This window comes from Dermacentor albipictus, unplaced genomic scaffold (genome assembly GCF_038994185.2).
Source record: "Dermacentor albipictus isolate Rhodes 1998 colony unplaced genomic scaffold, USDA_Dalb.pri_finalv2 scaffold_15, whole genome shotgun sequence".
Taxonomy (NCBI): Eukaryota; Metazoa; Arthropoda; class Arachnida; order Ixodida; family Ixodidae; genus Dermacentor; species Dermacentor albipictus.
The window spans coordinates 7,842,279-7,853,062 of NW_027225569.1; positions in this window are offsets into that span (position 1 = coordinate 7,842,279).

Genomic DNA, 10,784 nt, shown 5'->3' on the forward strand with positions numbered 1-10,784 from the left:
TTTGTCCTTCACCTGCTTGAGCCATGGATAATAGCTATATCAAATTTGCGCATTCTGAAGTGTTGTCAATAGCTTGTCTCCCATGGCATCTAGCCAGGAGCAGCCTGGAGGGTGTGTGCGCTGGTAAGGATACATGTGGTCTGACCTTAAATTTTACCTGCTTCGAAGCTAGTTGTGTTCAAAGCTAATTGAAATTAGCGAGGCTCAGCAGCTACGACACTCATAAGCAGGTGGTCAAAGTTTACTTCTTGCGTGGGCGGTGGCAGCCGAGCATGAGCAGAAGATAGCCAGTAGAAATATACGTAATTTTTATCAAAATTCAAAACCATCTTTTTGCTTACTTGAGCCTGTATAATAAAGTGCTTCAATAAATATACACTGCAACTGTAGGAAGAAACGGACTGATAGACTCTTCTTGATTGGTATCAGCTATCAGCCAATAGCAGACGGCATATTTAAGCTGGTGACAGTTTCAAAGTGGGTGAAAAGGCCTCGTTTGAAAAGAGTTTTTGAAAAGTATTTGACTTTACACCCTACTTGTTAGCTACATGCTCCGCGCACGACTGAAAAAATTGGCTGAGATGTTCACAGTAGCATATGTCACCCATGGACTGCGTTCCTTAAATAACCTCGATGGGCAGTTCAGGACCCATTAGGTGGGAGGTGGGCTTTAGGAAAAAAGATATCTTTGAGATATGGGGCTGAAAACTTGTTGACATATGTAATGTGACGAGCCTACTTTGAACATGCAGCCTATCTCTGTGTATGTCCTCTGGTTCTAGTTTTATCCGAGCTTCCTTTACAAAATTTTTTCAAAGATTTGCAGAATACCACTTCCTGAAATTTTGCTGAACAGGGTACCACTACCCCCTGTATGATTCAAGAGTGAAATTAGACCAACCTTATTGGTTTGCCTTGCCTAGTACAATAGTTGCGAGACTTCAAAGTTACTCGCCAAAAGAACACCTTTTCGAGTTTCATATTCAATTCGATACCTAGCAGTAGCCCCTAATCTTCGCAGGAGATAATTAAGGGAAGCTTGCGTAGAACTTGAACAAAGAAGATAGATGAAAATGACCTTATATTCAAAATAAGCACATATTACATATATTTACAAGTTTTCAGCACTATAACTCGAAGAATAACATTTAAAAAATTTTGGTATGCACTCACCTTCCCTTTTAAGAAAGGGATTGTACAGAAAATCCATGTTATGCTTACAGTTGAGACCTTCTATGACAACATAGTTGTCTTGGGAGTCTTGTGCAAAATTGCAACACTTGGCTTCAGCAATTCAGCTTGATTTCCGATTAAGGCTCTTGGATTTCAGCTTCCACACGGCATTTAGAAATGTGAGAGGGGAAATGTGAAAACAATTTTTGCTAGAGTTCGGCAATAAAGTTGGATGACAAAGAAAGACCTACACTGACTAAATAAAACTTGAAAGCAAGATGTTGTGGCTTCCAAGCCCCATATTAAGGCTTACACAGATGTTAAATAGAAAGCAGCATTTATATGCCACATTACGTTCCTTATTTCACAAAGACTTGTGAACAAGTTCAGATGTCCAACAACCTTGTAGTCGCGAGTTCGATGAAAACCTGGATGAAAGGTCGATGAACGTCAGGATGAGACATGATAAAGAAAGATGTACACTGACCAAAAAAAACTTTAAATGCAAGGCGTTTTGGCTTCCATATGGAAGCCTTGGGAAAGCCTTCCTATGAGGCTTGGAAGACGAAACGTCTTGCTTCAAAGTTTTATTTGGTCAGTGTGTGTCTTTCTTTGTCATGTTTCATCCTGACCATATGGGCTTCTGTAAAACTTTCTATGACAAAGTTGTTGGACTTCTTAACTTGTCCAGAAGGCTTCGCAAAAGAAGGAGTGTAATCTGGCATATAACTGCTGTTTTCTAATAAACATCTTGTTAAGGAATGTAAGCTGAATAATGCTTTAAATAGGAATTTGGCAGTTCTTTATGTGCATTGGTGCTGTATTGCCAAAGTTTATATTTGTGTGCGCTTTGTCACTGTCCGGCATTTTTCGCAGATGGACATCGGAGGCGGAGTTGTCGTAGACAACGCAGTAATTGAAGGACTGCGACGCAATTGCCCTGGGGCTCCTGCTATGTTTGCAAGGGGCCTCATGCGGCATCTGTTCACAGCAGAGGAGCTGCATGGCAAATCACTGTTTGGACCGCGGTCCAATGCGCATCCTTGTGCACCTCAATGGGAATGCCTGGACCCTGTCAAAGTTAATGCCATTATCGGTAAGCCATTTTCCCATTTTACTGTGAGCACGTATGTCAGCAGTATGTATGTAAGTTCATGATTTGGCACAAACTATGTGCTTTTATTTGCAGACCTAGTTTTGATCCTTGATGATTCGCGTGAGCAAACAAGCATTGACCGCACGGTATATCAGCGCCTTATAACAGCAGCAAGTGCTGAGATAGGCAGTCATATGTGCACATGTGCAATGCATCCTTCGGTGCAACTCTCTGCTATGCTCCCCCCCTTAGGAGGGCAGATGCTCTGTATTCATGAGGCTCCATCATCAACACAACTTCCTGACCATACTTTGTGCATGCTGATAAATTCCGATTATTCATTTTATTCATTCCCTGGTGCATGCATATTTGCAATGCACTTCGCATTTTTCTTTTGCATTACTGCACCAATACGTACAACATTTATTATCTGGCACAGTTCTCTCACAGCAGCCTGTTCAGGTGACCTTAAAGGGGGCATGACCTGATCACCTAACATTTTGCAGTTTTCCGCGAGAAATTGTAATAGAAGGGTCTGTTATGGCTATACACATTTAAGAACTCGGCGGTAAAAGCACATTTCTGTCCAAAATATGAGCAAGAACTCGCTGGCTCTAAGCGCCTCCCTCTGGCGCCTACCGCCATATTGCCAATCCATGCGTGACGTCATCTGCTGCATAAAACTTAGAGATCGTCTGCTACAAAATCAGCCACTGCACCACGTGAGGGCGGAGCATAGCTGCCGTCTGTTGCCATATTCGCTCCTGGTATTGCGTGCCATTGTTTCGTGCCGTTCACGCAAAGAATGTGATCGAGCCAAGTGTCGGTCAACACAGAACTCTGTTGCTTTATTTGCTCAACTATTTATACGTTGTGTGTAGCAGAGGGAACACGTTTAAGATAGTTTTCGAGGGAATGTTCGTTGATTCGATCGTTTAGTGGGCATGCGCAGAAATGCCGAGTTGAACATGATGCGCATGTCTTTATAAAACACGATACAGCCATGTCTTCTACAACACCAACTTCGCGTGTTCAAGCAAGCGATGAATCTGAGCAGCAGAAGCAGTGAAAGCGCTATGCATTTTGACTTCGACCTCATTCCCACCAGCTCAGTGAGGAAACATGGCCTCCAAGATATCTGCACACCAGCCATGGGCTAAGCTGGCATGTGCACATCTTCGAGGTCAGGGCCAAAGACAGCCTAGTAAACATAGTCAATGTAAGATGATGACATTGGTACTGAGCGAAATCACTGAGTGAAAGTGCGCTCAGCCAGTGAAGTTCTCACAGCGGCCACAGTGTCTATGCTACGTAGCACACTGCAACTGTAGTGGGTATGCGCAGCGTTTGCTTCGTGCACGACAGGGCTTCAGTGTGGGCTTGTGCACATGTGGTCCAGTCTGGCCATGCTACAGACCGGCTTCGCCCGCAGTTTTATCAACGGATAGTGGTCAAATCCAACTTGTGCATATTGAAGTGCATCTAACCAGGAACTGCGACAAGTGACAGTGCGCTGGCAAGCGTGCGTATGTTCTGACCTCAAGTTTTGTGTGGTTCTTGGCTAGTTAAAGGCTGCAAACTAATTGAAATTAGTGAGACCCGACCACGCTGATGGGCATGACACCAATAAGCAGGGTAGCCAAAGTTTAATTCACACGCGGGTGGCCGGAGCCATCCATACGTGAGCAGATGATAGTCGGCTTCTTGCAGAAGTGCGTAATTATTATCAAAATTTAAAAGCAAATCTTTGCTTACTCCAGCCTGTTCATTAAACTTCATCAATAAATTTTCTCAGTAACAAAAGGAAAAAGGTCACTGATTCAAACACCCTTCTTGATTGATGTCAGCTATTAGCCAATAGCAGCCACATTTTCTGGGCACTTTATTATGAAATAAATTGTCCGGAAAAGAGTGACGAGCAGGCTTCTGTTGAAAAGAGAGCATTTGAGAGAACAAAGACTTTGCACTCCGCTTGCGAGCTCCACATGCCGTACCTGACGGCAAAACCTGGCTAAAATGTTCACAGCAGCAAATGCTTTAGTAAGATCTTGATGAGGGCTAGTTGGTTCATACTTAGAACTGAGGTGAAACAGCGCGAAAAAGACGAGGACACAAGGATACAAATACCACAGACAAGCGCTGTGGTATTTGACAAGCGCTTGTCTGTAGTATTTGTATCCTTGTGTCCTCGTCTTTTTCGCGCTGTTTCACCTCAGTTCTAAGCAAATGCTATCTGCAGATTTTATTTCACCGTGCCTGAGTGGTGGTTCAGGACCCCTTTAAAAGAAAACTAAAATGTGTGCAAGCCACTGCGCTGCACGTCTGCTAAATGCATGTGGATATTTCTTGTACGAGAGCAGCCATAGTTGTGCAACATTTTTGCCTCAAATCATTTATAGTGTGTCATTCAACAAATGTTCACTCTGCATGGATACTGTAATTAACGTGGAAGGTTGGGCTAGTTGGTGTTGATGCATTTGCTGTCACATAGGTACTAGCGCGAACAAGACTACAGAAAAAAGGTGGGATAGGCCAGAGCGCTAGTTTTTGAACTGTTGAAAAAGTAGTACTCTGTCCTGTCCCACCCTTTTTCCATAGTCTTGTCCACGCTAGCAACAATGTCACAGCACATGGATGCTGTAAACACTGCCAGTCATACAGGTGTCGCTAATCCAATCTGCATAAAACTGTGTGACTGCTTCCTCGAACGGCTTGTCCCCCAAACATCTAAAGGCTGCAGCTGCGACACCCCACTCGGGATAACGACGAGTTCAGTGCCGGATTGGCGCAAAAGCCTCTTCATTGAGTTGGGCAAATGGCAACGAAATGCGTCCAGCACAAGGATAGACAGGAACGACAACAGTGCGCCGGGCCGCCTACACCAGACGGACTTTATCCTGTCGAACGCACGATTCTCGTTTATCCAGCCTTTCTCATGACATCTCAAGGCCACATTATTTGGCAGTACCTCACATTTAGGCACTGTCTTGCGCTTGAAGACGACATAGGGCAGGAGCTTGTGTCGGTCTGCCATGCATGACATGACGGTAACTTCGTGTTTTTTCACGGCCAGAGGACCAGACATAAACTTGTTTAGAGCCCTTGTCGTGCACGTTGAGGGTTCATGGCATGTCCAGATAAACCGGCGTTTTGACAGCATTGCTGATTTCTCCTAGCTGGAAGTTCTTGGACATGCGCAGTGAAATGACGTGGTGCTGGAAAACCGTAGCTCTTCGAATGATTCGGCCAGAAATGATTCTGTGTAGTTTGATGAGGTGGTAACTACCAAAAAATATTCACCTAAAATGTATGCCTGTTCTTCGATGTTTGTCTGTATAACAGGGGCTGTTAGAAGGGGAAGTGTGAAAGGGCAGTATTTACTATCTAGCTTTCGTACCTTCTGCCAGATTTCTTTTGATGCGGTTGAGCTATTTATGGAAGTCACGTAATTTTGCCACGAAGTATTTTCGGTTCCACGGCGGATATATCGGGCTTGTGCTCTTGCCTTTTTAAAGTCTATGAGATTTTTCTGCGTGGGGTACCTTCGAAAGTTTCCCCATGCTTTGTTCTGTTTCCTTTTTGCTAATCAACATTCTTTTGTATACCAGATTTTGTGGTTTTGTTTCACCACTCCAGAAGATTGAGGTATGGCCAGGAGCGCGGCAGAAATAACGTAGTTTGTGACAATTTCATTAAGTTCATCTATACCTAAATTATGTGGATCTATTTTTTCTAAGCTGGCATTTTCTCGAAACAGCGCCCGGTCAGCCAAATGGAGCTTCCAACATTGTGGTTTTGTAGGAATGATTTGCGGAGATGATGTTAGGTTGATAAGAACGGGTAAATGATCGCTACCATACGGGTTGTCCAAGACATCCCATTTTAAAAGCATAAAAACAAAAGGCGATTTAAGAGACAAATCTATGGAGCTCTATTTTCCGGAGCTTGGAGAGCAGTATGTGTGTTTGCCACTGTTGAGCAGGCATATGTTATTGCAGAGAATAAAATCTTCTAAAATACGGCCTCTAGTGTCCGTTTGTTCGCTTACCCACAAATTAGAGTGGGGAAGCGAACAAACGTTCCCGTTGTAGCAATTGCTACGAACGGGTGGATGTCTGATTTTCCCTTTATTCATTACTTCTCTCCACCTTGCGGGTTTCCGCAGAACTACTACGTCAAATTAGAGTGAGCATTAAAATCGCCGACTAACAGATATGGCTCTAGTAATTGTTTTAAAAGGTTTTCTAAGTAATGGAGCGTTACTGTCAGGTGTGGTTGAATATATACGGAGCATACTGTAATAGTTTTTAAAGTGTACTACGGATACTGCAACGGCTTCAAATGTTGTCTGAAGCTTGACTTCACGAGTAGCCATACTACTTTGAACAACTATGGCACTACCTCCAGGGAGCCTATTTGCTTGCTTTCGGTCGTGACGAAATACTTTATATTTATGTAAAATATTTTTATGTTTTGATGCCAAGTTTGTCTCCTGGAGACACAAAACAACCGGGGAATATACAGCAAGAATATATTTTATGTCACCGTAGTTTTTTAATGTGCCTCGACAGTTCCAGTGAATGAGGAACGCCATATCTAATTCCTTTGACGGATGTATTTAGAAACCTATGCTCCCTATTTGTGGGGCCCGGTATTGGAATTTTTCGTCCCTTTTAGTAATCAAGGGAGTTGCACCGCCGCTGCTGCGGAGGCGGGCTACTGCTTATATCCATCGCCTGCAGCGAGGTGGTGGGTTTCCGCGAGGAACCCGCGGGGGTACGGATTTGTGGCTTCTCCCGATGGGGGGAAGTCCTGCGGCCTACCAGCTCAGAGGAAAGCGAGCGTTTTTTGTGTGTTAGTATGGCAGCCTTGACTGCACCTGTCACAGTTGTGGATGGCCCTGCCTGGGTAGGGGCCTGAAGTTGGAGTGGTGTGTCGCCACTACCACTAACTTTGGTTGTGCCAGAGGCCGCCGTCAGGTGCATTTCCGGGATGTCAATGGTGCCGACACCGGAGTGCCGTTCGGGTGGGGGACGGGGCAGGCACACATCAACAATGGTGTACTGTGTGCCCACTGTAACCAGACGCCGCTCGGCCCCCCGGCGCACGGCGTCAACATATGACCTGGATGTCTCCTGACTGAACTTTTTCCTTGCCTCAGGGTAAGATATGTTTTCTCGTACTTTTAGATTGATTATTTGTTTTTCTTTTTTGAATACTTCACAGGTTCGTGAGTACGCTGCATGTGGACCGTTGCAATTTGCACACTTTGTTTCACTTGCTTGGCAGTTGTCAGTAGTATGTTCTGTTTCGGCACATTTGGCACAAGTCTCCTTGCCTCTACATGTGTTGCTGCCATGGCCATACCTTTGGCATTTGAAACATCTCCTAGGGTTAGGGATGTATGGGCGCACTGGGCACCTGATGAATGCAACCCGGATAGACTCTGGCAAGCGAGTGCTGCCGAAAGTTAGCACGATGTGAGGTGTTGTTTTTTTTTCGCCGTTGCGCCTTATATTTATGCGGCGAAGGGACGTTACTCCTTGGTCTCGCAAATTCTCGAGGAGCTCATTTTCGTTTTCTGTCATTAGCAGCCGCTCAGAAATTACTCCCTGAACGCTGTTCAGACTTATGTGAGGTGTTACAGTAATGTTAAGGTCAGCAAGCTTCTTTTGTGCGAGTAACGCATCAATCTGCGTTTTGGATTTGACTTCTACAAGCAGATCTCCTGAGGACAGTTTTTTGCTTCATATTCTTCGCCTGTGTTAGCTACTAGCCACTTTTGTAGAACAAACACTGATAGATTGGCCACTGGAGCGTTTTGCTCAACAGCGTGAACTACCAGGAACTGTGGAAAATTTTCAGCACATTTGTGAGTTGCAACTTTGGTTCCTTCGGTGCGGTATCGTTTCCGGTTCCGATCGTTTTTCTTTAGAGGGGGAAATTGAGAATCCATGCGGCATGTATGGATTACGGGTTCCTATTGTGTCACCTGTGTTTCACCCTTATAGACACAAGAAGGTCCCGGAGCCCCCCACCTGGTAAACAGACGGGGAGCCCGTCAGCCTGGGCTTGACCATGGCCCCGACCGCCACAGTTCATGGTTTCTACCCTTCACCTTACAACCTGTTGCCACGGTGCGGATTACAGCTTCGGTATGGGGGCTAAGCGTCCGTGGTGGCGCCAAGCACCATCACCTTGAGTCTCAAGGTGCCCTTGCGGGCTGTGGTACGCTGCATTTTAGACTATGGTTGTATCATTTATGGTTCAGCATGGCAGTCCTACCCATTTGGCATCTTCATCCTGTGCCCAATCTCGGACTGTGACTGTCAAATGGCACTTCATAACATTGCCGACGCAGATTTTACACAATGACTGCAACGAACCTCCTCTGTGTCACTGAAGAGTACTGTTAACCGTGTCATATATGTTTTAAGAATTAGGTCATCACCTTAGCACATATGCTACAACATTTACAGTGCAACTCATGCTCAATAATTATTCAAGCAAACCACACACAATCAAACCACTTCGTTTACGATTTAAATACTGTCGTGTATACGATATCCCTGACGAGACACCCAATCTCACAAAGACACCACCAAGACTGCCGCCACGATCTTATATGACACAGTCTTGTGATCTTTCACTAATTCTGTCTAAATAATGAATGCAACATAATACAAGAATTCCAGCCTCTCCAGAAGAAATGTAACAACTATACAGAATTTTACCATGATGGCTCGAAAACAAGAAACCATGTGGGCATCGGGTGCGTGACAAAATAGTGCATAATGAGTGTTAGAGTGCCTGACTTTTTCCATTTTGAATGCTGAAGTCCATGCCATATGGGAAGCAGTACGAAAATTCGTCCCTAATCACCACAGAAAAGCAATCACCTACACCAATACACTAATTAAGTGCAATAAAGGTGGTATACCTAAAATCGGAGTATGAACTTCTACATGGTGGTAATTTAAACAAGCTTGTTTTAAACAAACAAGATATAGATCCATCCAATTATGCCGAGTCCCAAGCCAGTTTGGGATAGCAGGCAACAGAAAGGCAGATAAATGCACCTTCTTGGCAGCATACAGAGGAGTTAAAAATGACGAAACCACTGAATTAGTCTCCGAACGATTGGTATGGTGGTGCCGTCAATATGGCAGCACCATTGAGATTCCTGCAAAGGTAACAAGTTTCATTTAATTGAACCCGCACTTGGTGAATGGGAGATGCGTCATCACCAAGAATGGTTTATTGAGGTTTTGTTATGCCGACTTCAAATAGGGCAGACACGTCTCACACAAACTCTTTGAAAGAAAGAACCGACATGTGACAAATGCTAGGAAAGGTAAACAGTAATATATGTTCTAATGAAGTGTCCTTGTATCAAAACAAAGACAAGAACCTCTGCACGAATCATACAAGCTGCACATACCTCTACACCCCACTCTGATGCTAAGAGATGGCCCACTTGTACATGCCTATTGTGCTAAACATGTTACAGGAAACTGATGTCTTAAATAAATCTTAGAACAATGCAGCTTTTACTATTCATTATCTAACACTTTGCGGCTCACGTAGCATAGCCTTTGTCACTTTTGCGCCACTAAAACCCAATTAACTAACTCTCATTTTCTGATTCCAATTGACCTGTTTTGCCAAGAGCGTTGCCTGTTCTGTGAGCAGGCAGCTGTGACGGGTCCTATAAGAAAGTGCACATTACCTTGAAAAAGGTCCCTACCACAAGCTACACATTGTGGCACCCTACCATAAATGCAAATTGTCAGGGTGTCTCCCAATCAGCACAGTTGAACAGCAAATACTTCAGTGTCACTTGGCATTTTGTGTGCTTCGCGATGAACACCACATTAAAGTTGCCCCTGCTGCCACTACTCTACTTTCTTGAGCCAGTGCTTTGTGCTTCTCAGTGGCAGCATCATATCCATCTGAAGAGCTTCGCGTAACTTTGTATTATACACTTTGCCTCCCACGTTTCGACACGGAGGCTGGCCAGCAGAGCAACATGGTGCCATTCGGCCTGGTAGTCTCAAGCATTCTCTAACTCATATCTGGCTGATCTTGTTCCTTACCAGCAGCTGTGACAAGCCTTTGCTACGTGTGCCCCAACAAAAGCTCCCCCCCCCAGCGCTCAGCATGATGAAACCATATGTGCGAAACAGGTGCAGAGAGCTAAAAGAGAAACTATTAGGTGAGGGGCAGTTTATATAATGTTTGTTGGGAAGTCCAGGCAGAGTCCGTGTTAATGTAAAAGAGGGGAATGAGTACTCAGGTGGTCGAGGCTCAGAATTCCACAGTGGAGAAGCAGCGTGGGGCATCGACGTATAAAGTGTGGGCAGGAGGCAGGTGCTGCAGAAGTGGTGTGTAACCAAAGAAAGCACGGAAGCATGTCGCGATCCCATAGGTCATGGTGTCCTGGCGTGTCCGGGAACCACGTGTCAGACTGGGGACGCAGCCGTGGGCGAAGTAATGCTGCTGCCATACCCGACCA